Below are 26,892 nucleotides of genomic sequence, written 5' to 3'. Positions count from 1 at the left end.
GGGAACAAGAAGAGCAAAGGCGTGACTTAAATGAACTGAAGCGTCAAAAACAATCTCTTGAAGGACCAAGCACCCCACAAATTAGAGGAACATCCAGTTCTCGAAATAAAGATCGTTGAGTCCTAATCTTAGCTTTAATTCTGTGATAGTTGTTCTTATAGGAATTTACCTTAGAAGTTATATAGGAGGAGTAGTAATTAGTATATCTATTTTGATTTTATTTCCAATTAAGCTATAATTTATTTTTCTCATCATCATTAAACATGAATAAAATAGTAGATTTTTAGAATAAAGAGGCAATATTTTTTTTTGAGTTCTTAAAAAAAATTCTAATTACTTAGATGTGGTGGCAATACTTTTTGTCTTCTGAATGAATGCTTGAATATTGCATATTTTTTATATTGAATTTCATGAATGTTAAAATTATTGGCTCTTGAAAGAATGATGAACAAGAGAAATATTATTGATCATCTGAAAAATCATGAAATTGATTCTTGAAGGAAGAAAAAGCAGTGAAAAAAAATAAGGAATCATTGGATAAAGAAAAAGAAAAAGCCAATAGCCCTTTAAACCAAAAGGCAAGGGTGAAAAGGATCCAAGGCTTTGAGCATCAATGGATAGGAGGGCCCAAGGAAATAAATCCAGGCCTAAGCGGCTAAATTAAGCTGTCCCTAACTATGTCCTTGTGGCATGCAGGTCCAAGTGAAAAGCTTGAGACTGAGTGGTTAAAGTCGTGATCCAAGGCAAAAGAGTGTGCTTAAGAACTCTGGACACCTCTAATTGGAAAATTTAGCAAAGCTAAGTCACAATCTGAAAAGGTTCACCCAGTTATGTATCTGTGGCATTTATGTATCCGGTGGTAATACTGGAAAACAAAGTGCTTAGGGCCACGGCCAAGACTCATAAAGTAGCTGTGTTCAAGAATCAACATACTAAACTAGGAGAATCAATAATACTATCTGAATTCTGAGTTCCTATGGATGCCAATCATTTTGAATTTCAAAGGATAAAGTGAAATGCCAAAACTGTTCAGAAGCAAAAAGCTACTAGTCCCGCTCATCTAATTAAAATCTAAGCTTCACATAAAACTCTGAGATATTATTGCTTCTTGATGTCTTTTTATCCTATTTTATTTATCTAGTTACTTGAGGACAAGCAACAGTTTAAGTTTGGTGTTGTGATGAGCGGATATTTTATATGCTTTTTGGGGGTAATTTCATGTAGAATTTAGTATGTTTTAGTTAGTTTTTAGTATAATTTTATTAGTTATTAGGCAAAATTCATATTTCTGGACTTTACTATGAGTTTGTGTGTTTTTTTTGTGATTTCAGGTATTTTCTGGCTGAAATTGAAGGAGCTGAGCAAAAATCTGATTCAGGCTGAAAAAGGACTGCGAATGTTGTTGGATTCTGACCTCCCTGCACTCAATGGATTTTTTGGAGCTACAGGAGTCCAATTGGCGCACTCTCAATTGGGTTGGAAAGTAGACATCCAGGGCATTCCATCAATATATAATAGTCCATACTTTGCGCAAAGATAGATGACGTAAACTAGCGTTCAACGCCAGTTCCATGTTGCAGTTTGGCGTTCAGCGCCAGAAACAGGTTGCAAGTTGGAGTTCAACGCCAGAAACAGATTACAACCTGGCGTTCAACTCTAGAAACAGCCCAGGCACGTGAGAAGCTTAAGTCTCAGCCCCAGCACACACCAAGTGGGCCCCAAAAGTGGATTTCTGCACTATCCATCCTAGTTTACTCATTTTCTGTAAACCTAGGTTACTAGTTTAGTATTTAAACAACTTTTAGAGATTTATTTTGTATCTCATGACATCTTTAGATCTGAACTTTATACCTTTTGACGGTATGAGTCTCTAAACTCTATTGTTGGGGGTGAGGAGCTCTGCAGCGTCTCGATGAATTAATGCAATTATTTCTGTTTTCCATTCAAACACGCTTGTTCCTATCTAAGATGTTCATTCGTGTTTCACTATGAAGAAGGTGATGATCCGTAACACTCATCACCTTCCTCAATCCATGAACATGTGCCTGACAACCACCTCCGTTCTACATCAGATTGAATGAGTATCTTTTACATTCCTTAATCAGAATCTTCGTGGTATAAGCTAGAATTGATGGCGGCATTCATGAGAATCCGAAAAGTCTAAACCTTGTCTGTGGTATTCCGAGTAGGATTCAAGGATTGGATGACTGTGATGAGCTTCAAACTCGCGAGTGTTGAGCGTAGTGACAGACACAAAAGGATCAATTGATCCTATTCCGACATGATCGAAAACCAACAGATGATTAGCCGTGCTGTGACAGAACATTTGGACCATTTTCACTGAGAGGATGGGAAGTAGCCATTGACAATGGTGACACCCTACATACAGCTTGCCATGGAAGGAGCCTTGCATGTTTGAAAGTGAGGAAGCATTATGTTACAGGAATTCAGAAGACAAAGCATCTCCAAAACTCCAACATATTCTCCACTACTGCGTAACAATTACTCCTTTTACACCCTTTTATTTATCTTTTACAATCGAGGCTAAAGAATCCTATTGGTATCCTGACTAAGATTAATAAGATAACCATAGCTTGCTTCAAGCCAACAATCTCCGTGGGATTTGACCCTTACTCACATAAGGTTTTACTTGGACGACCCAGTGCACTTGCTGGTTAGTTGTGCGAAGCTGTGAGAAATAGTCCATTAATATTGGCATACACAATTTCGTGCACCATTGACAGAGGAGAGTTAGTCCTTCAATTGAATGGGGACTACCTTGTGTTTAAAGCTCAATGATCTTTCTCTGCAACCATGGAAAAGAGGCACGATAAGCTTCTCTCAATACAGAGTCAAACAAAGCCCCCATAATCAAACTGTAAGTTTGGTATTGGGAGGCCACAACCAAACTCTAAGTTTGGTGTTGAACCCCCACATTCAAACTCTAAGTTTGGTGTTGGGAGGTCCCAACAATGCTCTGAACATCTGTGAAGCTCCATGAGAGCTCACTATCAAGCTATTAACATTAAAGAAGCGCTTATTGGGAGGTAACCCAATTTTTATTTATCTATATTCCTATTGTTCTTTTATGTTTTATTAGGTTTATGATCATGTGGAGTCACAAAATAATTACAAAAATTAAAAACAAAATAAAAAATAGCAGAAGAAAAAGCACACCCTGGAGAAAGAGCTTACTGGCGTTTAAACGCCAGAAAGGAGCATCTGGATGGTGTTTGACGCTAGAACAGAGCATGAAACTGGTGTTGAACGCCAGAAACAAGCAGTAGTCTGGTGTTCAAATGCCAGGATTGCACCCTGGGGAAAGCTGGCGTTAAACGCCAGAAACAAGCATCAGTCTGGCGTTAAATGCCAGGATTGCATACAGAGGGCATTTTACACGCCCAAAGGGTGCAGGGATGAGAAATCCTTGACACCTCAGAATCTGTGGACTCCACAGGATCCCTACCTACCTTCTCCCTCTCTCTCACACCTTTTCATAACACTCTTCCCCAAACAACACTCTTCCCCATCACCTCTTCACCACTCACATCCATCCACTCTTCCCCAGAAACCCCACCTACCCTCAAATTCAAAATCTATTTCCCATCCAAACCCACCCTAAATGACCGAACCCTAACCCCTCTCCCTCCACTATATAAACCCCTTCTTCCTTTTTCATTTTCACACAACACTACCCCTCTCTTCTTCCCCTTGGCCGAAACCTACACCTCTCTCCCTCTCCTCCATATCTTCTTCTTCTTCTTTTATTATTCCTTCTTTTGCTCAAGGGCGAGCAACATTCTAAGTTTGGTGTGGTAAAAGCATAGCTTTTTTTGTTTTTCCATAACCATTTATGGCACCTAAGGCCGGAGAAACCTCTAGAAAGAGGAAAGGGAAGGCAAAAGCTTTCACCTCCGAGTCATAGGAGATGGAGAGATTCATCTCAAAGGTCCATCAAGACCACTTCTATGAAGTTTTGGCCAAGAAGAAGGTGATCTCCGAGGTCCCTTTCATGCTCAAGAAAAATGAGTATCCGGAGATCCGACATGAGATCCAAAGAAAAGGTTGGGAAGTTCTTACCAATCCCATTCAACAAGTCAGAATCTTAATGGTTCACGAGTTCTATGCCAATGCATGGATCACTAGGAACCATGATCAAAGTATGAACCCGAATCCAAAGAATTATCTTACAATGGTTCAGGGGAAATACTTAGATTTTAGTTCAGAAAAAGTAAGGTTGGCATTCAACTTGCCTATGATGCAAGAAGACGCACGCCCCTACACTAGAAAGATCAACTTTGATCAAAGGTTGGACCAAGTCCTCATGGACATATGTATGGAAGGAGCTCAATGGAAAAGAGACTCAAAAGGCAAGCCGGTTCAATTGAGAAGACTGGACCTCAAGCCTGTAGCTAGAGGATGGTTGGAGTTCATCCAACGCTTCATCATCCCCACTAGCAACCGATCCGAAGTAACTGCGGATCGGGCCATCATGATCCATAGCATCATGATTGGAGAGAAAGTAGAAGTTCATGAAGTCATCTCTCTAGAACTCTACAAAGTAGCCGAAAAGCCCTCCACCTTGGCAAGGCTGGCTTTTCCTCATCTCATTTGAAATCTATGCTACTTAGTTGGAGTTGTCATAGAAGGAGACATCCTCATTGAAGAGGATAAGCCCATCATTAAGAAAATGATGGAGAAAACAAGAGAGCCCACTCATGGATCTCAAGAGACACATGAGGAAGCTCATCATCAAGAAATCCCTGAGATGCCTCAAGGGATGCACTTTCCTCCAAACAACTATTGGGAACAACTCAACACTTCTCTAGAAGGATTAAGTCATGACATGAACCAATTAAGGGTGGAACACTAAGAACACTCCATCATTCTCAATGAGATTAGAGAAGATCAAAGAGCTATGAGGGAGGAGCAACAAAGGCAAGGAAGAGACATAGAGGAGCTCAAGAACACCATTGGTCCTTCAAAGAGAAGGCGCCACCATCACTAAGGTGGACTCATTCCTTAACTTCCTTGTTCTTATCTCTTTGTTTTTTTTTTTCGGTTTTTGAGCTTCATGTTTGTCTATGTTTGTGTCTTTATTACACGATCATTAGTGTCTATTGTCTATGTCTTAAGGCTATGAATAATTCCATGAAGGATAAATGAAAAATGTTTTTAATACAAAAGAACAAGAAGTACATGAGTTTCGAATTCATCCTTGAAATTAGTTTAATTATATTGATGTGGTGACAATACTTTTTATTTTCTGAATGAATGCTTGAACAGTGCATATTTTTTATCTTGTTGTTTATGAATGTTAAAATTGTTGGCTCTTGAAAGAATGATGAAAAAGAAAAATGTTATTGATGATCAGAAAAATAAAAAAATTGATTATTGAATCAAGAAAAAGCAGTGAATAACAAAAGCTTGCGGAAAAAAAATGGCGAAAAAAATATAAAAGAAAAAGAAAAAGCAAGCAGTAAAAGCCAATAGCCCTTAAAAGCAAAAGGCAAGGTTAAAAAGGATCCAAGGCTTTGAGCATCAATGGATAGAAGGGCCTAAGGAAATAAAATCCAGGCCTAAGCCGCTAAATCAAGATGTCCCTAACATGTGCTTGTGGCATGCAGGTCCAAGTGAAAAGCTTAAGACTGAGTGGTTAAAGTCGTGATCCAAAGCAAAAAGAGTGTGCTTAAGAGCTCTGGACACCTCTAACTGGGGACTTTAGCAAAGCTGAGTCACAATCTGAAAAGATTCACCCAGTCATGTGTCTGTGGCATTTATGTATCCGGTGGTAATACTAGAAAACAAAGTGCTTAGGGCCACGACCAAGACTCATAAAAGTAGCTGTGTTCAAGAATCAACATACTAAACTTGGAGAATCAATAACACTATCTGAATTGTGAGTTCCTATAGATGCCAATCATTCTAAACTTCAAAGGATAAAGTGAGATGCCAAAACTGTTCAGAAGTAAAAAGCTACTAGTCCCGCTCATCTAATTAGAACTAAGCTTCATTGATATTTTGGGATTTATAGTATATTCTCTTCTTTTTATCCTATTTGATTTTCAGTTGCTTGGGGACAAGCAACAATTTAAGTTTGGTGCTGTGATGAGCAGATAATTTATACGCTTTTTGGCACTGTTTTTAGGTAGTTTTTAGTAGGATCTAGCTACTTTTAGGGATGTTTTTATTAGTTTTTATGCAAAATTCACATTTATGGACTTTACTATGAGTTTTTGTGTTTTTCTGTGATTTCAGGTATTTTCTAGCTGAAATTGAGGGACCTGAGCAAAAATCTGATAGGAGGCTGCCAAAGGACTGCTGATGCTGTTGGATTCTGACCTCCCTGCACTCGAGATGGATTTTCTAGAGCTACAAAACTTTAAATGGCGAGATCTCAACTGCGTTGGAAAGTAGACATCCAAGGCTTTCCAGCAATATATAATAGTCTATACTTTGTTCGATCTTAGATGACGCAAATTGGCGTTCAACGCCAGTTCCACGCTGCATTCTGGAGTAAAACGCCAGAAACACGTCACAAACCAGAGTTAAACGCCAAAAACACGCTATAACTTGGCATTTAACCCCAAGAGAAGCCTCTGCACGTGTAAAGCTCAAGCTCAGCCCAAGCACACACCAAAGTGGGTCCCAAAAGTAGATTTCTGCACTTAGACTTATTTCTGTAAACCCTAGTCGCTAGTCTAGTATAAATAGAACTTTTTACTATTGTATCAGAAGTCTTTTAGACCATCTTATCTTTGGATTATCTTTTGATCCTTTGATCATGTTTTGGAGGCTAGCCTCTTGGCTATGCCTGGACCATTATCACTTATGTATTTTCAACGGTGGAGTTTCTACACACCATAGATTAAGGTGTGGAGCTCTGCTGTTCCTCGAGTATTAATGCAATTACTATCATTCTTCTATTCAATTCAGCTTATTCTTATTCTAAGATATTCGCTGCACTTCAACATGATGAATGTGATGATCCGTGACACTCATCATCATTCTCACATATGAACGTGTGCCTGACAACCACTCCCGTTCTACCTTAGATCGAGCGCATATCTCTTAGCCTCCATTCCAAAAGATCAGAGTCTTCATGGTATAAGCTAGAATTATTGGTGACCATTCCTAAGATCCGGAAAGTCTAAACCTTGTTTGTGGTATTCCGAGTAGGATCTGAGATGGGATGACTGTGACGAGCTTCAAACTCGCGAGTGTTGGGCGTAGTGACAGACGCAAAAGAATCACTGGATTCTATTCTGACATGATCGAGATCCGACAGATGATTAGCCGTGCTGTGACAGAGCATTTTGACCATTTTCGTTGAGAGGATAGGATGTAGCCATTGAAAATGGTGACGCCTGATGTGCGAAAAACGATCCAACACAAAACTCACCGACAAGTGTACCGGGTTGCATCAAGTAATAAAACTCACGGGAGTGAAGTCGATCCCACAGGGATTGAAGGATTGAGCAATTTTAGTTCAGTGGTTGATTTAGTCAAGCGAATCAAGTATTGGTTGAGTGATTTTGTATCCAACAGTAATTAAATAACAGGAAATGTAAAGGGAGAGGGATGGATTGCAGAAATTAAAGAGAACGGAAAGTAAAGGTGCTGAATCTTAAAGAACAAGAAATTAAATGACTGAAACTTAAAGTGCAAGAAATGTAAATTGCAGTAACTTAAAATGCAAGAAATGTAAATTGCTTAAATGGAAAAGGGGAGTTGAGGATTGGGAATTCAGAATTTCAGCAAGGGAAATTAAATTGCAACAATTAATAAAGCAGAAGATGAATTGGAAGTTACTAGAATTCAAACAGGAAATGAAATTAAATTGCAGCAGGGGTTCACAGAAGAACCAAAAAGGAAAATGGGATCTCAGGACTCCAGAGACTAGATAGCAAAGTCTAGATCTCAATTGCCTTCCCAGATCCAAGTTCACAAAGCAATTAACAAGAAATTAAAGAAGAAGCAGTAAAGGAAATGTAATTGAACTCAATTATGCAGAAGAGAAATTAAAGAGATCTTGAATGGAGATTGAGACAGAAATTCCTCAATTCTTCACACCCAAGACTCAAACAAGAAAAGTAAAAATGCTCAAGCAAGAACGAGGAATAAGAGAGATCAATTCTCCTCCCCAATTCTCTCAAATCTCAGTTCCTAGCTCTCAATGAAGTCTCCCAATTCAAAAATCAAAAGAAGGTTCAAAAGTCAAAAGTGAAAGTAAAAGTCCTAATTACATCAAACTATCTCCTATTTATACACTTTCTATTCTTGGATTTTGGAATTTGGATGGGCTTTTGATTTGGTGAAGAAATGAATTAAATTGGATTTTTAATCCAATTTTCAGCCTATGAGAAAGTGGCTTCCAGGAGGCTGCCCTACCCTTGTGGAGGGCAGAGCAGGAAATGGTGCGTGCAGCTCATTGCGTGCGTGCTTGGTGTGTGTGATGCTGCAGGATGCTGCCCTGCCCTTGTGGAGGGCAGGGTAGAGTTTTCTTGGTGCGCCAGATTCTGCCCGTGCGCACTGCTGCTGGCCGAGACTCCCTTGGTGCGCCCAATCTTGTGCGCTGGCCGTGCACCACAAAATGCTGCCCTGCCCTTGTGGAGGGCAGGGCAATGTTTCCAAAAGTGAAGTCCCACGTTCGAAACTCGGTGGAGGCACACGCTGCTTCTTTTTCTTTGGTTTTTTTGGCACCAAAGTAATGCTTAGTTCCTTGTTTCCTCATGGTGCCGTGTTCGATCCAGGGAGAATGAAAGCAGCCAATTTTTGCTTGATTTTATTGTGCTTGAGCGCTACTCCTTTCCTCTTTGTCCTTGGGTTCGAAACCCATAGGAAGCATTATGAAGCAATTTCTTTTGAATTTTTCTTGGGTGAAGCCCGATATTGCTCTTGAGGAGGGCAGGGCAGAGTTTTTGCTCTCTTTGATCCTTAGCATCAAATTGTGCTCCGCCCTTGTTGTGGGCAGGGCAGTGATGCTTTTCATGGTTTGGCTCATTATGTTGCTCTCCTGGAGGGCAGTGTGCTCTCTTGGAGGGCAGTGTAGCTTCCTCCCTTCCATGCGCCACATTCTTTTTTCCTTGGGCCACGCTTTCTTAAGCCACGTTTTTCCTCTTTTCTTTCTTTCTTCACCTACAAGAAACCAAAGCAACCACTCAAAGTATCTCTAAATTCATAAGGTTTATAATTCATTAAAATTCAATTAATTCTTGCTTAAACCTCATGATTTAGCATCAATTTAATGGTGGTTGCTTGATTTAAAGAAGTTATGCATTTTCATTCCAAATCACTTACTTAGGATGCAAGAAAGTGCATAAAAACTAATAAAACAAGTGAAATTAGCTTGAAAAATGGGTATATGATGACTTGTCATCAACGTCCTACATACAGCTTGCCATAGAAAGGAGTAAGAATGATTGGAGGAAGGCAGTAGGAAAGCAGAGATTCAGAAGGGACAAAGCATCTCTATACACTTATCTGAAATTCCCACCACTGATTTACATAAGTATCTCTGTCTCTATTTTATGTTTTATTTATCTTTATATTCGAAAACCATTATAACCATTTGAATTCACCTAATTGAGATTTACAAGATGACCATAACTTGCTTCATACCAACAATCTCCATGGGATCGACCCTTACTCACGTAAGGTATTACTTGGACGACCCAGTGCACTTGCTGGTTAGTTGTGAGAAGTTGTGACAAAGTGTGATTCACGTTTGAGAGCTCCAAGTCTTTGGTGCCATTGTTAATGATCACAATTTCGTGCACCAGTGCTCTCAAGGTCATTTCTCCTTTCTCTACATCAATGATGGCCCTTGCTATAGCTAGGAAAGGTCTACCCAAGATGATTGAGTTATGTCCTTCTTCTTCCATGTCTAAAATGACAAAGTCAGCAGGGAAGATGAATTCTCCAACTTTTACCAACAAGTTCTCTAGAACTCCAGTAGGCATGATAAGTGACCTGTCAGCTAGTTGCAAGGACATTCTTGTAGGCTTCACTTCTTCAATAGATAACCTTTTTATCATGGAGAGTGGAATCAGATTAATGCTTGAGCCTAAGTCGTATAAAGCCTTCCCAATTGACAGGTTGCCAATGATACAAGACAGAAAGAAACTTCCAGGATCTATAAGTTTTCGTGGCAAGCCTTTTTGAATCACAGCACTGCACTCCTGGTGAGGATCACAGTTTCTTTTTCATCCCAACTCCTCTTCTTGTTGATAAGCTCCTTGAGAAATTTCGCATATAGAGGCATCTGTTCCAAGAATTCAGCAAGTGGAATATTGATTTCCAGCTTCTTAATAACCTCTAGGAACTTGGGGAATTGTTGGTCCTTTAGCTCTTTGTTGAACCTTTGAGGGTATGGAAGAGGAGGAGTGTATGGCTTCTCCACTTTCTTCTGTTCGTGTGGTTGCTCCTCCATGACTCGTTCCCTTTCTTTGAGGCTTGATGTTCTTCCTCTTTCTTTCTGGACTCCTCTGGGTTTTTTCCTTTTGCTGTCACCTCTTCCTTGCTATTGTCCTCATCATTCTTTGTAGGCCTCTTGTTAGCTTCTTTGTCATTCTCTAAAGTTCTTCCACTCCTCAATTGGATTGCTTTACATTCTTCTTTGGGATTGGAAATAGTGTCACTTGGTAGTGCATTGGGTGCTCTTTCAGCCACTGTTTGTTTGGACAATTATCCAATTTGCCTCTCTAGATTCCGCAATGAAGCTTCACGGTTCTTATTGGCCAATTCTTGCTGCTTGATCATCTTTTCCATCATCATCTCCAAGTTGGAAATCCTTTGAGCTTTTTGGGGTGCTTGTGGTTGATTGTGGGATGTTGAGGGTGGATGATAGTTGTTTTAGTTAATTGCTGGGTTATTTTGTGGATAGTAGTTAGATAGGGGTTGATTGTTTTGTGGTTTTCTGTATTGGTTTTGGTTAGTGTTTTGATGGTTTTGATGTTTTGTGTTTCTGGAATTGTTCTGGTTTGAGTTTTTCTGCCAAGGCTGTTGGTTTTGGTTATCCCCCCACCTCAAATTGGGGTGATTCCTCTAGGATGAGTTATAAGTATCTCCATAGAACTCATTTTGTCCAACTCCTTGGTTGTGCATGTATTGGACTTGCTCAGGCTGCTGCTCTGCATATCTCTCTTCATTTTGTCCCCATGTAGGTGATGGTTGACTTGTTGTGTTCACTACAGCTACTTGAAGACCATCTATTCTTTTTGCCATCATCTCCATTTGTTGTTGAATCTATTGGTGCATCACCTTATTTTGTGCCGGGATGGTATCAACACCTTCAAGTTCTAATACACCTCTCTTTGGAGCTGGTTGGCATTGCCTTTGATGAGCATAGAAGTACTGGTTATTAGCTACAGTGTCTATCAGATTCTGAGCTTCCTCAGCTGTCTTCATTAGTTGCACTGAACCTCCAGCAGAATAATCCAAAGCCTCTTGAGTTTTTAGAGTCAATCCCTCATAGAAACTCTGAAGTCTGTCTCATTCATTAAACATCTCTTGTGGACACTTCCTAATCAAGGCTTTGTATCTCTCCCAAACCTCATAAAGTGATTCTCCATCCATTTGGGTGAATGTTTTCACTTCTGTCTTCAATCTTATGGCCCTCTGAGGTGGGTAGAATGATGGGGAAAATCAGATTCCACACAGACTCACCGGCAAGTGAACCAGGTCACATCAAGTAGTAATAACTCACAAGAGTGAGGTCGATCCCACAGGGATTGATGGATTAAGCAACTTTAGTGAGGTGATTAGTTTAGTCAAGATAACATTGGTAAATTAGGTGAAATTGAACTAACAGAGAGTAAATTGCAAGAATTGTAAATTGCAGAAGGTAAATCAGCAGAAGCTTAAAGAGCAAGAAAAGTAAATTGCAACAACTTTAAAGGGAATTGGGTGTAGGGAAAATTAAATGAATCAGTAAATCAGAACTTAGAGCAATTGCAGAAGATTAAATTGCATGAAAAGTAAATTCATATCACAGCAAGCTCAAAAGTAAAGTTGCAGAAAGTAAATTTGAAGAAGAAAATTGCAGAAACTGAAAATTTCATAAACTAAATTCAATATTGAAATGTAGAAAGTGCAGAAAAATAAAAGTGTATCAAAGAGAGCCTTATATTCTACTCCTACTCCTACTGCTCTCTAGCAGAGCCAGCCTTCCTAATGAAATGAAATAAAATTGAAATTGAAAATAAATTACAATTCAAATGAAATTCCTAATCTAGCTTTTTCTTGTGCCTTTGAGTCATGTCCAATGGGCTTTTATTGGTTTGGCCTTGAATGAGAGTGAATCCCGATTTTGCTTGGTTTAATTGGATCAGGGTGCATTTTGTGCTCCTAGTGGAGCGTTCAGTTCACTTTGTGAACTCCACGTTCACTTCCTATGGTGCTTCCCTCACGTGCACCTTGCCTCCTACTACCGTTCCCTTAGTGAATGCGAAGTTCACTTCTTGAGCGCTCTCCCTTGGCTTCTTTGGTGCGCAGCACCATTTGGTGTGCTTATTCCCTTGCCTAGCGCTCCCTTTTTGAGCGCTAAGTTCACTATTTGAGCATTGCTTAGTGAGCTTCCTCCCCTAAAGTGTGAAAGTCATGATAAAGGTGACTTAGTGAGCGCCACGCTCACTTCCAAAGTGAACGCTAGCCTTGTTTGGCTATTGAGCGTAGTTTTTAGGCCTTAAAGATGCCTATCACTTGTACTTCAATTTCATGCCAAATGTAGATTGTTATATATCGTTGGAATGCTTTGAATGTCAGCTTTCCAACGCAACTAGAAGTACATCAATTGGACATATATAGCTCAAGTTATGGTCCTTTGAAGATAGCATGGTCATGCTGTTTTGGAGGCCGCGAAAACGCTCAATTAGTGAACGCCACGTTCACTTAGTGAACGCTGGCTGTTGGGAGGCCAACGTTAGTGCCAGCTTATGAGGCCCAAGCTTGATTTTTATCCCATACTATTATATATCGTTGGAAAGCTCTGGATGTATACTTTCCAGTGCATTTGAGAGCGCATCATTTCAAGCTCTACAGCTCAAGTTATCCTCCTTGGAAGGTGAAGAGGTCAGCTGGCCTTACTGCAGGTTGATACTATGTTCATCTTTGCACTTTCGGGGTAGATTTTCTCCTGTAGAATTAATGTCCACCATGAAGTGCCATATATGAATGGAAGACTCTAGATTCCTACTTTCCAATGCTACTAGAATCACCTCATTTGGAGTTTTGTAGCTTGAGCTATTCTTGTTGGAGTGTAAAGAGGTCAGGGTTGCAAATCCTCTTTGCTCCTCCTTGAGTCTGTTTCCACTCTTTTGCCACCTTGGGGTTGTGATTCTTCTTTTAATGCTTTTATTGCTCCTTCTCTTTCATATTTTCACCTATCATCAACCAAAAAAATACATCAAAGCCTTGGCATAATCATCAAATCTTGCATCATTCATATTAGCAACTAAATCTTGCAAGAAATCTAATGAAAATGCATAAAATAACCAATGTTTGATTGAATCAAGACAAGCATGAAATTCTCACTCAAACACTTACTTATTGCCTAAAAATGCATGAAAACCAAGTGAAAACTAATGACATAGGCTTGTGAAACTAGCCTAATATGAGTTGTCATCACAACACCAAACTTAAATCTTGCTTGTCCCCAAGCAAGCAGCAAAACAGAACAAGAATGAATGAAGACAGAGAAGAGTATAAGTCTATATTTGCAAAAGATTCAATCCTGGTTAATAGGGTTTTCATGCATGGTATCTTAGAGATTTTTATTCTGTGACTGAGATATCAACACTCATTTGGATCCTTACTTGAATTACACAAAAAATGAGACTTGTTAGTACTTGGTCCTTAGTTTTTCTTGCTCTTTTTCTTTTAATTGAGATTTATTGCTTAGCTAAGACTTAATGTTATGTGATAAGGTAGCTTTTTAGAGTAAGCTTTCAGCCAGCATTCCCGCCCCAGTTGGTTCAAGATGCTAGGTGTTGAAACACCCCTCTGGGCTTACTTGCTCAAGCCTCTCCTTAGCACACACACATCACAGGCATTTAGCTTTGTTTTGTCCTTTGGAAATTGATGCCTGATGAGCGGATAATTTGTACGCTTTTTGGCATTGTTTTTAGTATGTTTTTAGTATGATTGATGAGCGGATAATTTGTATACTTTTTGGCATTGTTTTTAGTATGTTTTTGATATCTTTTAGTTAGATTTTAGTACATTTTTATTAGTTTTTATTTAAAATTCACTTTTCTGGACTTTACTATGAGTTTGTGTGTTTTTCTGTGATTTCAGGTATTTTCTGGCTGAAATTGAGGGACCTGAGCAAAAATCTGATTCAGAGACCAAAAAGGACCGCAGATGCTGTTGGATTCTGACCTCCCTGCACTCGAAGTGGATTTTCTGGAGCTACAGAAGCCCAATTGGCGCGCTCTCAACGGCGTTGGAAAGTAGACATCCAGGGCTTTCCAGCAATATATAATAGTCCATACTTTGTCTAAGATTTGATGGCCCAAACCCGCGAAGCAATCCGGCCTCAGGAATTCCAGCGTTAAACGCCGGAACAGGAATAAAAGTTGGAGTTAAACGCCCAAACTGGCATGGGAGCTGGCGTTTAACTCCAGAAAAGGTCTCTACACGAATTTCCTTGATTGCTCAGCCCAAGCACACACCAAGTGGGCCCGGAAGTGGATTTTTATGTCATTTACTCATTTCTGTACACCTTAGGTTACTAGTTTACTATTAATAGGACCTTTTACTATTGTATTAGTAGACTTTGGTAGCTATCTTCACTTTTATGCTATCTTAGATCTTTGGGAGGCTGGCCATTCGGCCATGCCTGGACCTTATGCTTATGTATTTTCAACGGTGGAGTTTCTACACACCATAGATTAAGGGTGTGAAGCTCTGCTGTACCTCGAGTATTAATGCAATTACTATTGTTCTTCTATTCAACTCCGCTTGTTCTTTATCTAAGATATCACTCGTTCTTCAACCTATGAACAAGGTGACTGACAACCATTCTTGTTCTACAAGCATTCGAGGCTTTAGTGAATATCTCTTGGATTCTTCGGAATCTTCGTGGTATAGGCAGGACCTGATGGCGGCATTCAAGAGAATCCGGAAGGTCTAAACCTTGTCTGTGGTATTCTGAGTAGGATTCAATGATTGAATGACTGTGACGTGCTTCAAACTCCTAGCAGGCGGGGCGTCTGGTGACAGATGCAAAAGTATCGATGGATATTATTCCGGCCTGACCGAGAACCGACAGCTGAATTCCGCTATGCCGTGACAGGACATATGCAATCGCTTTCACTGCGAGGATGGGAGGTAGCTGCTGACAACAGTGAGACCCTACACGAGCTTGCCATGGAAAGGAGTAAGAAAGGATTGGATGAAGGCTGTAGGAAAGCAGAGAGACGGAAGGGAAGGCATCTTCATACACTTGTCTGAAGCTCATACACCAATGATATACATAAGTATCATTATCTTTATCTTCTATGTTATTTTCGTTCATCACCATATATATCTGAGTTTGCCTGACTAAGATTTACAAGATGACCATAGCTTGCTTCATTACTAACAATCTCCGTGGGATCGACCCTTACTCACGTAAGGTTTTATTACTTGGACGACCCAGTGCACTTGCTGGTTAGTTGTGCGAAGTTGTGTAATGCCATGGTATTGAGCGCACCAAGTTTTTGGAGCCATTACCAGGGATTATGAGAGTTGTGAAAAAGTATAGTTCACAATTTCGCCGACCAAGTTTTTGGCGCCGTTGCCGGGGATTGTTCATGTTTTGAGCAAGCTTTTGGTAACATCAGAGCCAAGATCCGGCAACAACATCAAATTTTTGGTGTTATTGCCCGGGATTGTTTAGGCTGGACAACTGACGGTTCATCTTGTTGCTTAGATTAGGTATTTTTTTTCGAAATTCTTGAAGGAGAATTCTAGAGTTTCATGATGATTTGTTGAAATCTGGCTGGCTGAGAAGCCATGTCTAATCTGATTGGACCGAGGTTTCAACTTATCACCACAAGAGCTTGTTGATTTCGTATCAATCTTGCTGTTGGAGCAGTGATTTGCTAAGGCTTGGCTGACCTTTGGTCATGTCTAGTGTTTTGGACCGAAGCTTTCCTTGAAAGCTTGGCTGGCTGTGAAGCCATGTCTAATTCCTGGACCGGAGCCTTAGACTAGCATTGCACTGATTCCTGGAATTCTCATTAAGAATTTTGATACCTTTTTTTCACTTAATTTTCGAAAAATACAAAAAAATTTGCAAAACCATAAAATCCAAAAAAAAAAAAAATTTTCTTGTTTGAGTCTAGAGTCTCATCTTAAGTTTAGTGTCAAATGCATGTTTTTGTTATAATTTTCGAATCCATGCATATATTTCTTTGTTTTGATCTTTGAATTCTATTGACTTGAAGTATTTTTTTTGTGTCTCATATGCATTCTCATATTGTTAGTGTCAGTAGTACACAAACTGCTAAGTTTGGTGTCTTGCATGCATTGTTATTTGATTCTTGTTGCATTTTGATTATTAAAAATCCAAAAATATTTTTAATTTGTGTCTTTTCAAGTCAATGATACAAAGAATTGAAGATTTAGAACATACTGCAGAGGAATTATACAGAAAAAGCTGAGCATTCAAAAATGCCCAGTGAAGAAGGCAGACTGGCGTTTAAACGCCAGCCAGGGTACCTGGTTGGGCGTTTAACGCCCAAAGAGGTAGCATTTTGGGCGTTAAACGCCAGAATGTATACCATTCTGGGCGTTTAACGCCAGGATGGTGCTAGGGAGAAGATTTTGTTTTCAAATCAATTTTTTTCAAATTTTTCAAAATCAAATCTTTTTCAAATCAAATCTTTTCAATCAAATGTTTTCAAAATCAATTTCTTTCCTTTTTAAAAGATACTTACTAACAATTAATGATTTGATTGAACATCTCAAATTTGTTACCTTTTCTGTTGAGAAAGGTTTTTAATGTTTGAATCATATCTTTTCTTGTTAGGCAAGTCATCAATTTTTAAAATCATATCTTTTCAAATTGTTTTTAAAATCATATCTTTTCAAATAGTTTTCAAATCATATCTTCTCAATCACATTTTTTTTTCATATCTTCTTAACCACATCTTTTTCAAAATAACTTTCAATCAAATCTTCTTAATTTCTAATTTCAAATTCTTTTTCAAAAATCACTTAATTTCTTTTCCACTTTTATTTTCGAAAATTAATTAATGTTTTTCAAAATAATTTCAAAATTTTTTTACTTGATTTTCGAAAATAAACTTCCCTCCTTCCCACATCCTTCTATTTATGGAGTGCCACTCCTTCTCAATGCACAATTCGAACCTTATCTAACTAAAGTTCGAATTTATCTTCTCCTTCTTCTTTCTATTTCTCTTTTCCTCTGACACTTAAAGGAATCTCTATACTGTGACATAGAGGATTCCACATTTTCTTGTTCCCTTCTCTTTCATATGAGCAGGAGCAAGGACAAAGGCATTCTTGTTGAAGCTGATCCTGAACCTGAAAGGACTTTGAAGAGAAAGCTAAGAGAAGCCAAAGCACAACTCTCTTTAGAGGACCTGACCGAATTCTTCAAGGAAGAAAACATGGCAGCAGAAAACAACAACAATGCAAACAATGCAAGGAAGGTGCTGGGTGACTTTACTGCACCTACTCCTGATTTTTATGGGAGAAGCATCTCTATCCCTGCCATTGGAGCAAACAAACTTTGAGCTTAAGCCTCAATTAGTTTCTCTAATGCAACAGAATTGCAAGTTCCATGGACTTCCAATGGAAGATCCTCATCAGTTTTTAGCTGAATTCTTGCAAATCTGTGACACAGTCAAGACTAATGGGGTTGACCCTGAAGTCTATAGACTGATGCTATTCCCTTTTGCTGTAAGAGACAGAGCTAGAATATGGTTGGACTCTCAACCTAAAGAAAGCCTGGACTCATGGGAAAAGCTAGTCAATGCCTTCTTGGCAAAATTCTTTCCACCACAAAGATGGAGTAAGCTTAGAGTGGAAGTCCAAACCTTTAGACAAAAGGATGGAGAATCCCTCTATGAAGCTTGGGAAAGATACAAACAATTAATCAGAAAATGTCCTTCTGACATGCTTTCTGAATGGAGCATCATAGGTATTTTCTATGATGGTCTCTCTGAACTATCTAAGATGTCCTTGGATAGCTCTGCAGGAGGATCTCTTCATCTGAAGAAGACGCCTACTGAAGCTCAAGAACTGATTGAAATGGTTGCAAATAACCAATTCATGTACACTTCTGAAAGAAATCCTGTGAACAATGGGACTAGTCAGAAGAAAGGAGTTCTTGATATTGACACTCTGAATGCCATTTTGGCCCAGAATAAAATATTGACTCAACAAGTCAATTTGATTTCTCAAAGTCTGTCTGGAATGCAAAATGCACCAAACAGTACTAAGGAAGCTTCATCTGAGGAAGAAGCTTATGATCCTGAGAACCCTTCCATGGAAGAGGTAAATTACCTAGGAGAACCCTATGGTAACACCTATAATTCTTCATGGAGAAATCACCCAAATCTTTCATGGAAGAATCACGAGAGACCTCAACAAGGTTTCAATAACAATGGTGGAAGAAACAGGTTTAACAATGGCAAGCCTTTTCCATCATCTTCTCAGCAACAGACAGAGAGCTCTAAGCAGAATAATTCTGACTTAGCAACCATGGTCTCTGATCTGATCAAAACCACTCAAAGTTTCATGACTGAAACTAGATCTTCCATTAGGAATTTGGAAGGACAAGTGGGTCAGCTGAGCAAGAAAATTACTGAACTTCCTCCAAGCACTCTCCCAAGTAACACTGAAGAAAATCCAAAGGGAGAGTGCAAAGCCATAAACATGGCCGAATTCTGGGAGGAAGAAGAGGCAGTGAACGCCACTGAGGAAGGCCTCACTGGACGTCCACTGGCCTCTAATGAGTTCCCCAATGAGGAACCTTGGGAATCTGAGGCTCAGACTGAGACCATAGAGATTCCCTTGGACTTGCTACTGCCTTTCATGAGCTCTGATGAGTATTCTTCCTCTGAAGAGGATGAGTATGTCACTGAAGAGCAAGTTGCTAAATACCTTGGAGCAATCATGAAGCTAAATGACAAGTTATTTGGAAATGAGACTTGGGAAGATGAACCTCCCTTGCTCACCAAAGAACTGGATGACCTGTCTAGGCAGAAACTGCCTCGAAAGAGGCAGGATCCTGGGAAGTTTTCTATACCTTGTACCATAGGCACCATGACCTTCAAGAAGGCCTTGTGTGACTTAGGGTCAAGTGTAAACCTCATGCCCCTCTCTGTAATGGAGAAATTAGGGATCTTTGAGGTGCAAGCTGCAAAAATCTCACTAGAAATGGCAGACAACTCAAGAAAACAAGCCCATGGACTTGTAGAGAATGTTTTGGTGAAGATTGAAGGCCATTACATTCCTACTGATTTCATAGTCCTAGAGACTGGGAAGTGCATGGATGAATCCATCATCCTTGGCAGACCCTTCCTAGCCACAGCAAAGGCTGTGATTGATGTTGATAGAGGAGAGTTGATCATTCAAGTGAATGAAGAATCCATGGTGTTTAAGGCCCAAGGATATCCCTCTGTCATCATGGAGAAGAAGCATGAAGAGCTTCTCTCAAAACAGAGCCAAGCAGAGCCCCCACAGTCAAACTCTAAGTTTGGTGTTGGGAGGCCACAACCAAAATCTAAGTTTGGTGTTGAAACCCCAAATTCAAACTCTAAGTTTGGTGTTGGGAGGTTTCAACAAGGTTCTGAGTGTTTCTGAGGCTCCATGGGAGTCCTCTGTCAAGCTAATGACACTAAAGAAGCGCTTGTTGGGAGGCAATCCAATGTTTTATAATTAATTATTTTCTTTTGTTATTTTATCTTTTTGTAGGTTGATGATCATAAGAAGTCACAAAAACAATGAAAAAAGCAAAAACAAAATGAAAAACAGGAAGAAAAACAGCACACCCTGGAGGAAGATGCTGCTGGCGTTCAAACGCCAGTCAGCCTAGCAGTTGGGCGTTTAACGCCCAGTCTGGCACCCTTCTGGGCGTTTAACGCCAGAAAGGGGCACCAGACTGGCGTTAAACGCCAGTAAAGGGCAAGAACCTGGCGTTAAACGCCAGGAATGGGCACCAGCCCGGCGTTTAACGCCAGAAATGCCTCAAAACGTGATTTTGAGCAACTTTTGGTGCAGGGATGACTTTTCCTTGACACTACAGGATCTGTGGACCCCACAGGACCCTACCATCACTCTCTCTCTTCTTCCCCCATCACCTCAATACCTCTTCCCCAAAAACCCTCACCTATCAAATCCCATCTTTCTCTTCACCACTCACATCCATCCTTCATAAAACCCCACCAACCTCACCCTTCAAATTCAAACCACTTTCCCTCCCAAACCCACCCTCAAATGGCCGAACCTTTACCCCCCTCTCTCCTATAAATACCCTTCTTCAACCCTTCATTTTCACACGACCTAAAGACCACTTCTTCCCCCTTTGGCCGAACACACTACCCTCCCCCTCTTCCGCATTTCTTCTTCTTCTACTCCTTTCTTTCTTCTTTGCTCGAGGACGAGCAAACATTTTAAGTTTGGTGTGGTAAAAGCGTTGCTTTTTCGTTTTTCCATAACCATTATGGCACCAAAGGCCGGAGAAACCTCTAAAAAGAGGAAAGGGAAAGCAAAAAGCTTCCACCTCCGAGTCATGGGAGATGGATAGATTCCTCTCAAAGGTGCATCAAGACCACTTCTATGAAGTTGTGGCCTTGAAGAAGGTGATCCCCGAAGTCCCCTTTTTACTCAAAAAGGTGAATATCCGGAGATCCGCCATGAGATCCAAAGAAGAGGTTGGGAAGTTCTCACCAACCCCATTCAACAAGTTGGAATCTTGATGGTTCAAGAGTTCTATGCCAATGCATGGATCACAAAGAACCATGACCAAAGTGTGAACCCGAATCCAAAGAATTATCTTACTATGGTTCGGGGGAAATACTTGGATTTTAGTCCGGAGAGTGTGAGGGTGGCGTTCAACTTGCCTATGATGCAAGGAGATGAGCATCCTTTCACTAGAAGGGTCAACTTTGATCAAAGGTTGGACCAAGTCCTCACAGTCATATGTGAAGAGGGCGCACAATGGAAGCAAGATTCAAGAGGAAAGCCGGTCCAATTGAGAAGGCATGACCTCAAGCCCGTGGCTAGAGGATGGTTAGAGTTCATACAACGCTCAATCATTCCCACTAGCAACCGGTCCGAAGTTACCATAGACCGGGCCATCATGATCCATAGTATCATGATTGGAGAGGAAATAGAGGTTCATGAGGTTATAGCTCAAGAACTCTATAAAGTGGCAGACAAGACCTCCACTGTGGCAAGATTAGCCTTTCCTCACCTCATTTGTCACCTCTGTTATTCAGTTGGAGTTGACATAGAAGGAGATATCCCCATTGATGAGGACAAGCCCATCACCAAGAAAAGGATGGAATACACAAGAGACCCCTCTCATCAAGAAATCCCTGAGATTCCTCAAGGGATGAACTTTCCTCCACAAAACTATTGGGAGCAACTAAACACCTCCCTAGGAGAATTAAGTTCCAACATGGGACAACTAAGGGTGGAGCATCAAGAACACTCCATTCTCCTCCATGAAATTAGAGAAGATCAAAGAATCATGAGGGAGGAGCAACAAAGACAAGGAAGAGACATTGAGGAGCTCAAGCACTCCATAGGACCTTCAAAAGCAAGGAAGAGCCGCCATCACTAAGGTGGACCCATTCCTTGATTTCCTTGTTCTTTATTCCTTTGTTTTTCGAATTTTATGCTTTATGTTATCCATGTTTGTGTCTTATGATCATTAGTGTCTTAGTGTCTATGCCTTAAAGTTATGAATGTCCTATGAATCCATCACCTTTCTTGAATAAAAATGTGCTTAATTGAAAAAGGAAGAATTGCATGAATTTGAATTTTATAATAGTTTAATTATTTTGATGTGGTGGCAATATTTTTGTTCTCTGAATGTATGTGTAAACAGTGCATATGTATCTTGAATTTGTGGTTCATGAATGTTGGCTCTTGAAAGAATGATGAAAAAAGGAGACATGTTACTGAGGATCTGAAAAATCAATAAAATGATTCTTGAAGCAAGAAAAAGCTATTCAAAAAAAAAAAAAAAAAAAAAAAAAAAAAAGAGAAAAAACCGAAAAAAAAAAAAAAAATCGAAAAAGAAAGAAAAGAAAGAAAAGAAAAGAAATAAAGTTGTGATCCAAGGCAAATAGAGTGTGCTTAAGAACCCTGGACACCTCTAATTGGGGACTTTAGCAAAGCTGAGTCACAATCTGAAAAGGTTCACCCAATTATGTGTCTGTGGCATGTATGTATCCGGTGGTAATACTGGAAGACAGAGTGCTTTGGGCCACAGCCAAGACTCAATAAATAGCTATGTTCAAGAATCATCATACTTTACTAGGAGAATCATTAACACTATCTGGACTCTGAGTTCCTAAAGAAGCCAACCATTCTGAATTTCAAGGGATAGATTGAGATGCCAAAACTGTTCAGAGACAGAAGGTTAAAAGCCCCGCTCATCTAATTAATACTGATCTTCACAGATGTTTTTGGAATTCATTGCATATTCTCTTCTTTGATCTTATTTGATTTTCAGTTGCTTGAGGACAAGCAACAATTTAAGTTTGGTGTTGTGATGAGCGGATAATTTGTATACTTTTTGGCATTGTTTTTAGTATGTTTTTGATATCTTTTAGTTAGATTTTAGTACATTTTTATTAGTTTTATTTAAAATTCACTTTTCTGGACTTTACTATGAGTTTGTGTGTTTTTCTGTGATTTCAGGTATTTTCTGGCTGAAATTGAGGGACCTGAGCAAAAATCTGATTCAGAGACCAAAAAGGACCGCAGATGCTGTTGGATTCTGACCTCCCTGCACTCGAAGTGGATTTTCTGGAGCTACAGAAGCCCAATGGCGCGCTCTCAACGGCGTTGGAAAGTAGACATCCAGGGCTTTCCAGCAATATAATAGTCCATACTTTGTCCAAGATTTGATGGCCCAAACCCGCGAAGCAATCCGGCCTCAGGAATTCCAGCGTTAAACGCCGGAACAGGAATAAAAGTTGGAGTTAAACGCCCAAACTGGCATGGGAGCTGGCGTTTAACTCCAGAAAAGGTCTCTACACGAATTTCCTTGATTGCTCAGCCCAAGCACACACCAAGTGGGCCCGGAAGTGGATTTTTATGTCATTTACTCATTTCTGTACACCTTAGGTTACTAGTTTACTATTAATAGGACCTTTTACTATTGTATTAGTAGACTTTGGTAGCTATCTTCACTTTTATGCTATCTTAGATCTTTGGGAGGCTGGCCATTCGGCCATGCCTGGACCTTATGCTTATGTATTTTCAACGGTGGAGTTTCTACACACCATAGATTAAGGGTGTGAAGCTCTGCTGTACCTCGAGTATTAATGCAATTACTATTGTTCTTCTATTCAACTCCGCTTGTTCTTTATCTAAGATATCACTCGTTCTTCAACCTATGAACAAGGTGACTGACAACCATTCTTGTTCTACAAGCATTCGAGGCTTTAGTGAATATCTCTTGGATTCTTCGGAATCTTCGTGGTATAGGCAGGACCTGATGGCGGCATTCAAGAGAATCCGGAAGGTCTAAACCTTGTCTGTGGTATTCTGAGTAGGATTCAATGATTGAATGACTGTGACGTGCTTCAAACTCCTAGCAGGCGGGGCGTCTGGTGACAGATGCAAAAGTATCGATGGATATTATTCCGGCCTGACCGAGAACCGACAGCTGAATTCCGCTATGCCGTGACAGGACATATGCAATCGCTTTCACTGCGAGGATGGGAGGTAGCTGCTGACAACAGTGAGACCCTACACGAGCTTGCCATGGAAAGGAGTAAGAAAGGATTGGATGAAGGCTGTAGGAAAGCAGAGAGACGGAAGGGAAGGCATCTTTATACACTTGTCTGAAGCTCATACACCAATGATATACATAAGTATCACTATCTTTATCTTCTATGTTATTTTCGTTCATCACCATATATATCTGAGTTTGCCTGACTAAGATTTACAAGATGACCATAGCTTGCTTCATTACTAACAATCTCCGTGGGATCGACCCTTACTCACGTAAGGTTTTATTACTTGGACGACCCAGTGCACTTGCTGGTTAGTTGTGCGAAGTTGTGTAATGCCATGGTATTGAGCGCACCAAGTTTTTGGAGCCATTACCAGGGATTATGAGAGTTGTGAAAAAGTATAGTTCACAATTTCGCCGACCAATGATCTAGTTAGTTTTTAGTATATTTTTATTAGTTTTTAGTTAAAAATTCACTTTTCTGGACTTTACTATGAGTTTGTGTGTTTTTCTGTGATTTCAGGTATTTTCTGGCTGAAATTGAGGGCCCTGAGCAAAAATCTGATTCAGAGACTGAAAAGGACTGCAGATGCAGTTGGATTCTGACCTCCCTGCACTCGAAGTGGATTTTCTGGAGCTACAGAAGCCCAATTGGCGCGCTCTCAATGGCATTGGAAAGTAGACATCCTGGGCTTTTCAGAAATGTATAATAGTCCATACTTTGCCTGAGATTTGATGGCCCAAACCGGCGTTGCAAATCAGCCTCAGAATTTCCAGCGTTTAACGCTGGAACTGGCATAAAACTTGGAGTTAAACGCCCAAACTGGCATAAAAGCTGGCGTTTAACTCCAGAAAAGGTCTCTACACGAAAATGCTTCATTGCTCAGCCAAGCACACACTAAGTGGACCCAGAAGTGGATTTTTACGTCATTTACTCATTTCTGTACACCCTAGGTTACTAGTTTACTATTAATAGGATCTTTTGACATTGTATCTGTACCTCATGACACTTTACATGTTTCTTTGTGTACCTTCCACGGCATGAGTCTCTAAACCCCATGGTTGGGGGTGAGGAGCTCTGCTGTGTCTTGATGGATTAATGCAATTACTACTGTTTTTCATTCAATCATGCTTGCTTCCATTCTAAGATATCACTTGTTCTTAACCCGGATGAATGTGATGATCCGTGACACTCATCATATTCTCAACTATGAACGTGTGCCTGACAACCACCTCCGTTCTACCTTAGATTGAGTAGATATCTCTTGGATTCCTTAACCAGAATCTTCGTGGTATAAGCTAGAACTGATGGCGGCATTCAAGAGAATCCGGAAGGTCTAAACCTTGTCTGTGGTATTCTGAGTAGGATTCAATGATTGAATGACTGTGACGAGCTTCAAACTCCTGAAGGCGGGGCGTTAGTGACAGACGCAAAAGAATCAATGGATTCTATTCCGGCCTGATCGAGAACCGACAGATGGATAGCCGTGCCGTGACAGGGTGCGTTGAACATTTCCACTGAGAGGATGGGAGGTAGCCACTGACAACGGTGAAACCCTACATACAGCTTGCCATGGAAGGAGCTTTGCGTGTTTGATGAAGAAGACAGTAGGAAAGCAGAGATTCAGAAGATGGAGCATCTCCAAAACCTCAACCTATTCTCCATTACTGCATAACAAGTACTTATTTCATGTTCTTTTGCTTTTCACAATCAACCCTGATAATTTCTGATATCCTGACTAAGATTTACAAGATAACCATAGCTTGCTTCAAACCGACAATCTCCGTGGGATCGACCCTTACTCACGTGAGGTATTACTTGGACGACCCAGTGCACTTGCTGGTTAGTTGTGCGGGATTGCAAAAGTGTGATTGCAATTTCGTGCACCAAGTTTTTGGCGCCGTTGCCGGGGATTGTTCGAGTTTGGACAACTGACGGTTTATCTTGTTGCTTAGATTAGGACTGTTTTATTTTTGTTGGTTTAGAGTCTTTTATTTGAGTTTAGTTTTATATTTTAAGTTTGGTGTCTTCTTTGTGTTTTCCTTTAAGCTTTCGAAAATTTGTGTTTGATTTTCTAAAAATTTTAAGTTTGGTGTCTTTTGTGCTTTTATTCACTTAAAAATTTTTCAAAAATTTGTTCTTGGTGTTCATCTTGACATTCAAAGTTTTCTTGTTTGTTCTCTTTGTTTTGATCTAAAATTTCTAAGTTTAGTGTCGTTCTGTTGTTTTTCTCTTTCCTCATTAAAATTTAAAAATAAAAAAATATCCTTTCCTTGTTTTACTCATAATTTTCGAAATTTTGCATTAAATTAGTCAAAGATTTTCAAAATCATATCTTTTCAATCATTTTTATTTGCAATCATATCTTCTCAATCATATCTTTTTCAAAATAATTCTCAATCATATATTTTTAATTGCTAATTCCAAAATCTTTTTAATTAACTAATTGATTCATTTTTCAATTTTGTTTTGATCTTATTTTCTGTTAATTTTCAAAATTTTTTTTCATTCTCTATTTATTTTATTTTATATTTTTTTCGGTCACTTAAAAAAAATAAAAAAATAAAAAAATATAAAAATAAAAAATTAAATAATCTACTTGCAATCCATATCATTTCCCTTTCTCCATCATGGACCTAAGTGGAATTGAGCAGTCCAGAAGGACTCTGGGGTCATATGCTAACCCCATTACAGCTGCATATGGGAGTAGCATCTGTATACCTCCCATTAAAGCAAGCAGCTTTGAGCTAAATCCTCAACTCATTATCATAGTGCAGCAAAATTGCCAGTATTCCGGTCTTCCACAGGAAGAACCTACTGAGTTTCTGGCACAATTCTTACAAATTGCTGACACAGTACGTGATAAAGAGGTGGATCAGGATGTCTATAGACTATTACTGTTTCCATTTGCTGTAAAAGATCAAGCTAAGAGGTGGTTGAATAACCAACCTACAGCAAGCAT

At 39.7% G+C, this 26,892-nt stretch overlaps 1 non-coding gene across 1 annotated transcript; it reads right to left on the bottom strand.

Moving 5' to 3' along the window:
- Positions 1-18,024: 18,024 nt before the first annotated feature.
- On the bottom strand, positions 18,025-18,132 carry LOC130955471 (small nucleolar RNA R71). The gene has a single exon (XR_009076757.1). It is a non-coding gene; the product is annotated as a small nucleolar RNA R71 (small nucleolar RNA).
- Positions 18,133-26,892: the final 8,760 nt, after the last annotated feature.

The sequence above is a fragment of the Arachis stenosperma genome, chromosome 1, assembly GCF_014773155.1.
Source record: "Arachis stenosperma cultivar V10309 chromosome 1, arast.V10309.gnm1.PFL2, whole genome shotgun sequence".
NCBI classification, from domain to species: domain Eukaryota; kingdom Viridiplantae; phylum Streptophyta; class Magnoliopsida; order Fabales; family Fabaceae; genus Arachis; species Arachis stenosperma.
This window is presented reverse-complemented; position numbering and strand designations above follow the sequence as displayed.